General features: G+C 41.9%; 1 pseudogene; it reads right to left on the bottom strand.

The window, feature by feature from the left end:
• Nucleotides 1-942: 942 nt before the first annotated feature.
• LOC107130280 (large ribosomal subunit protein uL6-like) lies at nucleotides 943-3,553 on the bottom strand (annotated as a pseudogene).
• Between the last annotated feature and the right edge of the window lie 6,963 nt (nucleotides 3,554-10,516).

Genomic DNA, 10,516 nt, shown 5'->3' with positions numbered 1-10,516 from the left:
AGGATCTCACTATGTTGCCCAGGCTGTTCTCAAACTCCTGGCCTCAAGTGATCCTCCTACCTCAGCCTCCCAAAGTACTGGAATTACAGGTATTAGCCACCACTCCTGGCCTTGTTTACTCTTTTTTGAACGGAAGGAAGCCTGGCAGAGTTGTCGGTGCTAACAAGGAGAAGAGCCTCCAGTATAAAGAGCAAATGCTGGTGCTCATTTCTGCATTTGATTTTTTCAGATGTACTAATCAGCCCTGGTACAACGCAAGCGCTATATTTGAACGTTCCCTCCAAAACTCACGTTGAAAATCAATTCTCAAACGTGACAGTATTGAGATCTGGGTGCTCAATAGGTGATTGGATTAATCCATTTATAGATTAATGGGTTATTTTAGGAGGGGAACTGGTGGCTTTATAAGCAGAGGAAGAGAAACCTGAGCTAGCATTTTCGCACACTCAGTCCCCTGGCAGTGTGACACCGTGTGCCACCTCGGGCCTCTGTGGAGAGTCCCCACCAACCAGAAGGCTCTCACCAGATGTGTCCCCTCTATTTTGGATTTTCCAACCTCCAGAACTGTAGAAATTCTGTTTCTCTTTTTGAGATGGGGTTTTGCTCTTGTTGCCCAGGCTGGAGTGCAATGACACCATCTCGGCTCAATGCAACCTCTGCCTCCTGGGTTTAAGTGATTCTCCTGCCTCAGCCTCCCGAGTAGCTGGGATTACAGGCATGAGCCACCATGCCTGGCTAATTTTGTATTTTTAGTAGAGATGGGGTTTCGTCATGTTGGTCAGGCTGGTTTCGAACTCCTGACCTCAGGTGATCCACCCACCTCAGCCTCACAAAGTGCTGGGATTACAGGCGTGAGCCACAGTGCCCGGCCTCTGTTTCTTATAAATTATCCAGTTTCGTGTATTCTCTTACAAGCAACAGAAAACAGAATAAGACAGTAAGAATGTTTACATTTGTTTTTAATCTCAAGTATGCCTTTACCAGTAAACATTTATCAACCAAAATTAAAGGGCTATTCCCTGAAGTCCAGTTACCACTTCCGGATTTGCTCAGAGAAGCTAGGCTTTTCCCTGGGCTTGAGAAGACATATGACCTCCAAGGCTCGAAAGGGCCTGTATTTCCTGACCTCGTTCATCCTGCAGCATGCGTGTATATGCCTAAGCAAGCCTCACTCCCTATGTCCTGAGAAGCTGGCAGTGTGATTAGTCCGGGTGACCAAATGGGAGAAGTTGTTGATGACAGGGAGAAACAGAGAGACAACAGGCAATATTCTTTTCAGGGAAATACTTTTGATAATGAAGGGAAAAGAAAGAAAAGAAATCAAAGGATTGTACACTTGAACATCATTTAAAACCTAATAGACAGTGGGTCCTTGCTCTCATGAAGCTGAGTAGATGAGCAGGCATTAATTAAATAAAGACACGAATAAAAATGTGAATTATCAGACACCCTGCAGCGTTTGTGCTAATCACCATTTCCTTAAGGGGACTCCCTAAACTGCAGAGAAATGATGCTTTTCAAGAGCTTCGCAGAGGTTGGTTAGTCTCCTTCTCCCTCCTGCATGAACAATTTTATCTTTACTTACGATTTATTTTACTAGTTTACATTCCTCAAGAACAGATGGTCCACCTGACCTGAGATAGCTCCACTCGCCAGCAGAGTGTCGCTGTTCTGAGCTGATTACCTTGTCATGTTCTAAGGAAAACCACTTCAGAAACAGGTTACTAACGGGATGTTTTAGAACTTAACACATCATTAAAAAAACAAAACAAAACAAAAAAAAACTACAAGTGATCTCATAAAGTGCTGGGAAATGTTTGAAATGAGACTTTATTAAAGTAGCAGTATGCCTGCCATCAAGAACTCTACATACGTGTCTTCTACTGCATAAAAATAGTAATATTAATTTGTACTTCTAGATTCCTACCCTCTGGTAGGATGATTGCTAAGAAACATAACTCCATCCTGGGCAAAGCAACATTTAACATATAGTCTGTGAATCTTAAATAGGCTGCATTGTTTCCCTTCACTTTTGTGTGTGCTACATTCTCTAATTACATTCTCAGCGGCTCCAGAAATCATTTATTTGATCATTTATTTACCCCAATTCACTTCAGGAGCAGCAAACAGGTATGCCAGGTGTGGGAAGAGAGACGTCCAATGTCTTTTACAAAATAATTTCTCAAATCTCCCTGGTACATTGATTGAGCAGAACTGACTCAAGGACTGCTACAATCAGAAAACAACTTTATTCCTGTCCAACCCACTGCCCATCCAAGCCCACTGTCTGAGGCTAATTGTTCCTTGACCCCTGGATGAAATCTAAAGCCGATAGCTTATCCACTCCTCTTAGGTAGTAAGTAATATCATAATGGCATTACTAATTATTCAATTCATTCTTAGATGATAGGCAAAATCATAAGCACTGTAGGAAGACCTCACAGGAATCCACTTATTCCTAGTTAACAAAAAGTCCTTTGATCACTTACAATCACACAAAAAACAAATCACAAAAACGGAAATGTCCACTTTTACCTAATAGTGAGAATCTGAGCTGCATTTAAGAGAACTTTCTCCTCGCCTAGAGATCAGGGCTCTGCAGCAGGAAGACCTGCAGTGGAGAAAATCCTTCTCCATTTCTCTGTCTTCTTCTCCTGCTTCTGCTCTCCCCGACTCACTAGTCTGGCTCTGGCTCCCAAAAGGTTGTAAGGTAAGAGAAGTGAAAGAAAAAGGCCATGGAAGATCTTCCTTGACTATCACCGGTTTCACCCGGGGTTGATTTCCTCTGGCTGGATAGGTGCTTTAAGCTGCTCCTCCCTAAACTAGGTGACTGGTTAAAGGTGACCACTTTTCATAGGGTGCATCTTTGGGTTCTTCAGAGATCGTGGTAGGAACATCAGACTATAATTCTCTTTTATTTTTCCAATAAAGGTCTTTTATTGCATCATTAATATATCACGAATAGCTTTTAGGAATTATCTGGCATCTAGTTTCTGTTGGTAGACAACTCTTGGGTCTTACTCGTCAGCCGGCTGAACTGTTTGTTTTCAGAAATATAGATACAATCCAAAAATATTCTGAAATTCTTGTTTTTAACTGTTGTGGCTTGCCAAATAAAAGCAGCTGAATGTGAAACAAGCTCAATGTTATTTCCTTCAAGGATTAACTTACCTTTCTGGGCATGAGATATTGAACAAGCAACACCTGGCCTCATCCAAACCCATTGGATGTATTTTTCACCCAATAAATTTCAGATGTCAATAAGAGACCCATTCTTCTGATAACAACTTTGTTGGGGAACTGAGCATACACAGAGCTCGCCTTGTAACGGAAACCCAGTGTAACACCCTTGATCATGTTCTGTGCGTGACTACAAAGAGTGTGAATGACAGCCAGTTCCTATTTTCCTACCATTTGTCAACCGAGCCTCTTCTTTTTCTTTCCAAGAAGACTGAGTTCTACACTTAGATTGTGATTGAAGTCCCTCTGCAGGGTTCCTCTGGAGGTCTTCACAATAACTGTTCATCCCTTTCAGAGTGATGTCAACATTCATTACTGAGAATGGCCTTCATTCTTGCTATAGACGTGGAAAAAAAAAAATCATACCATGATTCTCTTAACATGAGTAATGCATTTCCCTCTGGCTGTTTTATTTCTTCCTTCAGCCCCAGGGAATTTAATGGTCCAATCCCTGGTTGGGTTCACATCACCCCTCTAGGCAGTCCTCTTGGGCTGATTTTATTTATTTATTTACACCAGATCTTGATCTGTTGCCCAAGCTGGAGGGCAGTGGCGTGATCACAGCTTACTGCAGCCTCAACCTCCCAGGCTCAGGTGATCCACCTGCCTCAGCATCCATGGTAGCGGGGACCACAGGCACACACTGCCAAACCCAGTTAATTTTTAAATCATTTTGTAGAGATGGAGTGAGGGTGGGGGGAGGGGGGTCTCCCTATGTTGCCTAAGCTGGTCTCGAACTCCTGGCCTCAAACGATCCCCCCACCTCGGCCTCCTAAAGTGCTGAGATTACAGGCGTGAGCCACTGTGCCAAGCCATTGGGCAGATTTTAAATGTCTCTAGCAGGGCTGCCTCCCCCATTGCCCACTTCTGGTCCAAGAAAAAAACTCGCACCTATTCTTGCATCTTCTCCCTCTCGGTGGGATGTGTGGCAAATTCCTAAGCTGCATAGATGCTGTCACTCTCTCTACCCTACTGCTTCAGGGGAATAGCCACAGCATCCCATCTTTAGATTCCTGAGACAACAGTCCAGTGGGTCCTCAAACTCCTGGGGCACAAGCTCTCCAAGTGATCTTCTTGCTGTTCCTTCCACTGGGCTCCATCAAACTGGCCACCACAAGCCAACCCTCCTCCAAGAAATTCTCTCTGCTATCCAGCAGCAACCTTTTCTGTGTTTGAGGTGGGTGTCGGGCTTCTGGTCTTCATCATGCCCTTTGTAGGCCCCTGTTAGTTTTCTAGCAACTCACTTTGGAATGGAGGCATACCTACCATCTATTGCCTGGGACTTTGACTAGGAAAGAGTTCATCTTATCTACCTGTGACAGAAAGATTCATTTATTCCACAGTAAGCACCTGGGCCCTCCTAGCCATTATCAGTGCTGCTGCCATACCCAACCTGAGTCCCAGAATGCCTTGCTGCACTGCCTGCACCCTGTGGGCTGAATGTTGGGAATTCACTTGGACCAGATAAAACAAGAAAAAAATCACAGCAAAATTCATTTTCTTTGGAACAAAGTTCACTTTCTTGCCCTTTCTCAAACAGACTCCAAGAGATACCTGAGTTGCCTTAAGAGGCTCACAAACCCAACATTCACACAAGCCGACCCCTATCTCATCCCTGAAATAGACACATAAAAGGGCTCCCCCAGCTGCTCCTCTCTGAGGCCTCCACCACTTGTTTCAATGACTTTTATTTTGAACTACTCTGTACCAATTAAAAGTCACAGCCAATAACCCGGGCCAATCCTGGCCACTGAGTGCCAGCCATTATGGTTTAACTTTTATGGAAAGAAGACCTCTGAGGCCAGGTGAGCTTTAATTACACCTCTTTTGTTAGTTCAGAGTTTCATGTTATGCCAAGAAAGCATTAGCCTCATACCTTGTTTATAATACAGAGGAATGAAGGGGGCAAAATTGCTCCTTTTCCCTTATTTCCAAATCACTCTTTTCTTAATAGGTTAAAGTTAACTTCTTATAAAACCTTCACAATAAAACATCATGCTTAAAAAAAGAGAGTCTCAGGTTCTTGGCACTGAGCATTGCCAGCACTTCACGGTTAGATTTTTCCTCTTAGCTAGCTGTTCTTTTCCTTTCAGCGGAATGCTTTCTGGTTTTTATAGCTAAATGGGATGAGAGAAGCAAAACAGCAAGAGGTATTCATGTAGTCATGTTACATTAAATTTCTCTAACATACAGTTCCATTAGAGTTTCTTTCTTACTTACAGAATACCATTGTGTATATTTAGGATTTCAGTCCTCCAAAGCAGGCCTGCTTACAAGAAATGGGAGATTAAAGAACTGATGTCTCTATAGAAAGAGAAATAACATGTCAATTGTGTTTATTTGTTGGGTTACATGATTTATGCTTTCTCATGTGAAGATGGAACAAAGAAAAGGAGACACGTGACTTTGTTTAGATAATTCCCAAGGAAAGTTGGAGTCCCTCCTTCATGAAAAGGGTTGCCTTTCATTTAAAATATAAAGGGTACTGACGGCTTCTGGGGAAGAAAAAAGATTTCTTGTCTAATAAATGAATTCAAGATGCACCTAATTTAGTCTCCAGAGGAGGAGGATATTTAACATTCTAAGGGAAAAAGAAAAAAAAGTGGAATGAAGGAAGACTCCCATAAAACAGGAAATTTAAGGGCCCTTTCATGAAACTTTATGTTCATATAGATGTGAAAAGGAACAATGTAATCTGAGTTTAAAGTATCCATTTAAAATTCTTTGGTTACCCAGGACACATTTCAGCCTCATTCCACTTCTCTGTATCTTAATTAATTCTCATCCTAGGTGGATAATTAAATAAAACAATAATACTGGGCAAAAGCTTTAGAAAACTCTAATATGAAAAAAGAAAATATGTTAATAAAGTTTCCAAATAGATGTTCTCTTATCTTGTTTTCCTACTGGAAAAATAGGTGGCAAAGAAGGGCCAATTCTAACTCTACTTATATAATTTGTGATTTCACAAGGCTAGAAATTAGTGCATGCAATTAGCATTAATGAGTATCAAAAAAAAAAAACCCTTCTGTGTATTAAAAGATTATGGCCTTGCACTAGATGTTCACTTTTTCTTTAAAATCATCATCACTGCTTCAGAGAAAGTTGTATTTTAAAAGAGAAAATCCAGATGTAAATGTGTAGCAAGAAAAAGGAAAACTAACTAAAACCAAAACTATGTTTATTGACTGTGCTTCAGAAGAGAAAAATCTCAACACACACACACACACACACACACACACACACACATGCTTTCTCTGTGGATTAATGTGAATGCAATAATCATGCAGTGCAAGTGACGATACAATGATGTACTTTCTAAAACTCTATTAGGGGACAACTTGTCATCTTTAGCGCTTGGAAAATGGGAACCACATTCCGTCACCCCCATATAAGCCCTTCTGTGGACAGTCTCCCTGCCCTAACCCACAGGACTTTAATTCAGCCACAGAATGAGGCTGTCAATTCACTGGGAACTATATGCCCCTCTTGTTATTGGGAAGTTTCAAGTCCCTGAAACTTGACGTATGTTCATCTTAAAAGCAAGAGCTTTGTTTACAACATATAATGACAAAAGAATCTTAGTTTAACGCCAAGAACCAGATTATTGCCTCAGAAAATTACCTCCCAAAGGAGAAAGATTCTTATTAAAAGGGGAGGATTTCAAAGTCACTTTAGAACTGTACCTCTGGGTGTTATTTTCAGGTATCATAAAGCATTCGAATTCAGCTGCTTTTTGATCCAAGTAAAACACTTCTAAAGATAAGTGAGATTTGTTTCCTGAGTTGAGGATATCTTTAAGTGACAGATGCAAGACAATAAAAGGCCTTTTTCAGGCGCATATAAACTGGAACAACGACAAACAAATTTCAAGACTGGTGAAAGATTGAGAAACCTCACAGACACCTCGCATTTAACACATTCTCAATGGACTTCAGACTTCCTGGCTGTTCCTGAACTATTTCCTGTGAAGTAAGACATCATATATCAGTGTCAAAATGCACTTCAGCTGATACTTTCCACAGCTCTCAGACAAGTCCTCAACAATCCGGCATACATGAGAACCAGCCTGTGAAAGAGGAGGAAATTTTACCATGTGAATGATCTCACCATTGTCCAGTTATGCATATGCATTCACTCATTTGTTCATTCAAGAAACATGTGAGGCTTCCTGTCCTCTAGTAATGGTTCCCAATCCCAGCTAACCATCAGAATCACCTGGGCCCTCCCACCAGCTGTTGGTTTGGTGGGTATGGAGTGGGACCTGTGTATCTTTTTTTTTTTTTTTTTTTTTTTGGGATGGAGTCTTGCTGTGTTGCCCAGGCTGGAGTGCAGTGGTATAATCTTGACTCACTGCGACCTCTGCCTCCCAGGTTCAAGCGATTCTCCTGCCTCAGCCTCCTGAGTAGCTGGGATTACAGGTGCACACCATCATGCCTGGCTAATTTTTGTATTTTTAGTAGAGCCGGGGTTTCACCATGTTGGTCAGGCTGGTATCAAACTCCTGACCTCATGATCTGCCCGCCTCAGCCTCCTAAAGTGCTGGAATTATAGGTGTGAGCCACCGTGCCCAGTTGGTGCCTGTGCATCTTAGTTTATAAATGGTCCACAGCCAGATTTGGAACCACTCCTTTTGTATTTCATGATCTCATTGATGAGAGGTTTACAGGCAGTGGGAGACCATCTTTATTCTCTAAATTCTTAAGCTACCTCTTCATCATGACATCCTATTCTGCTCCTCTCTTGTTACTGAAGTTCCCAGGCCTTCTCAGGCCGGGGCCAGTGGTGGAAAGATTGGTGATGGACAGAGGAAACAGAAGAAAGGAGAAGAATGTTTAAAAATGAAAACGTGATTCTCTTTCCCTTACCATTTTACTGCTGCTTTTATTCCAGCTGCCAGGAATGGTGAGATTCCTTATGCCAGACTATCCCTCCTGCCAGTAACAGTTATAAGCTCTGGACAAAATATAAAAACCAGTTGTTTGAAGGCACTGGAGAATGATCAAAAGCAAGCAGAAACTGAGAATATTTATACTTTGAAAGGAGGAATACAGTTGGTGAGACCCACATTTATCCAGGGCACTTGCCATTGCCCGCATGCATGGAGGACACACTCATGCAGTAGTGACAGTGTTGCTGGGCACAACAAGCATCCAGAGCTCCCAGAAAGGCTGAAAATTGAGCAGGAAAATCACACAAAGAAGGCAGCTACAGATCGTGGGCTCCCCAATATCTGCATGCTGACTCTCTCAAATTCTTAGCTACTATGTGAACTGCACATGTGCTGGGTGAAAATCCAGGGAACCCACTGCAAAGCAACACCTGGAAGCCTGAAAGAAATGTCAACAGTTGGCTGATACTGGAAGGACAGAGTTTAGGATTCATGTCCTTCCAATCTAGAGGGCCTTGGTAAACAACTTGAATATTCCACTGAAACCTTAGGACGGTAGCTTAAGAATAAGGACCACATCCAAAGGCTAAGAACTGTGCTTATTTATGCTGACCTACTAAGATTCAGATTGATCCTTATAAACTCCTGTCTAAATTACCCAAGACTTACACAAACCTAAAGAGATATCAGGGGCCAATCCCATTCTATTGCTGCTGTTGTTGTTGTTAAGAACAAGGACTACTTCTACTTGTACCAGTCCTTGCAATGCTCAGATTTCTGATTAATAAACCTAATGGGAAAGACTATAGATTTGTTTAAAAACTCAGAGCAATCAATAGAATTATGATTCTTAGATTCCCAGTGTTTCCTACCCAAATACTATCTTGTCTTCCATCCCCTCCATGAGTCAATGTTTTATGGCAGTACGTAAACATGCAGCTTTATTTTAGTAACCAGTAGTTAAAGAGAATCAGTGCTTGCTTGTTTCATATGCAAAAATCATCAGACTTGAGGACCTATAAAATCACCTTCATATTTTTCTCAATGTCTAAGTAAATGATCTTAAGGATCTAAATACTCCACGAAGATCCACCCTTATACAATTTATTGCTGTGTTCTCCTGCTATAAGACTTCAATTATTTCTTAATGAAATTGGCAGAAAAGGGGCATAAAATGTCAACTGAAAAGTTACAACTCTACCTGAAAATTTCTAACTACATAATTTCAAAAGATCTACAAAATTTGAAATGAAATGATTTTGGTTATGATTGGTCTGTAGGCAGATACTCTCTGTTATCCTCTAGAATGAAAACTATTTCATTTTATCTAAGCTCCCAAAATCAAAGACAATTAAGATTTTCAGGGCCTGGCACAGTGGCTTGCCACTGTAATCTCAGCACTTTGGGAGGCCAAGGAGGGCGGGTCACTTGAGGCCAGGAATTTGAGACCAGCCTGGCCAACATGGTGAAACGCTGTCTGTACTAAAAATACAAAAAATTAGCTGGGCATCGTGGCACGCACCTGTAGTCCCAGCTCCTCAGGAGGCTGAGGTGGGAGAATCGCTTGAATGCGAGAGGTGGAGGTTTTAGTGAACCGAGATCACACCACTGCACTCCAGCCTGGGCAACAGAGCAAACCTTGTCTCAAAAAAAAAAAAAAAAAAAGAAAAAAAAATTTCTCAGGATTGCCCTTATAAGAGCTTCCTAAGACAAGATTACAGACTCCCTTGCACGGGATGAAAAGGCAGAAAAAGTCTACCCCTCTCTGAAGGTCTCCCCCAGCAACTCTATACTTTGTATATCCCTAACTGTGCCAAACAGAGGAAAGACAAAGCTGCCTAATAGGAGCATTAATTCGGCTGAGAGAAGCTTCACACCAGTAGTGTATTGGCTCTCTGAACAAATCTCCCGGTCTGGTGGCTACAATGTACTCTCCCTGCCTACACGGGCGGGGGAAGCAGCTCAGGGGTCACAGCTCCTGCAGCAGGTTGACTAGCACTTACTGCTGCACCAGCTCTTTGCATTCCACATGCTGTGCAGTCCCTGCTACTTCTAGGCAGCACTCAGCATTTCTCTGTCAGCTGCCTCACTGATGATGAAATCCTTCTACTGTCAACCTCACAACTGCACATCATTCAGATTTTAATCTCACCACTGACTCCCTCTTCTATATAAGGAGGAATCCGTGACTTTTGTGGCACCTGGGAGATTAAGAATGCCTAGCTCCTACTAAACACATGCCTACCCTATTACCTAGAAATGCCTCCAAAACAAATCAGCCCATCTGTCTACTAAAATAAATGTACAACAATATTCATAGCAGCTTTATTTATAACAGAAAGTGGTAAGACCCCAAATGTCCATCAACAGTAGAATGAATTAATG

The sequence above is a fragment of the Macaca fascicularis genome, chromosome 7 (genome assembly GCF_037993035.2).
Source record: "Macaca fascicularis isolate 582-1 chromosome 7, T2T-MFA8v1.1".
NCBI lineage: Eukaryota > Metazoa > Chordata > Mammalia > Primates > Cercopithecidae > Macaca > Macaca fascicularis.
This window is presented reverse-complemented; position numbering and strand designations above follow the sequence as displayed.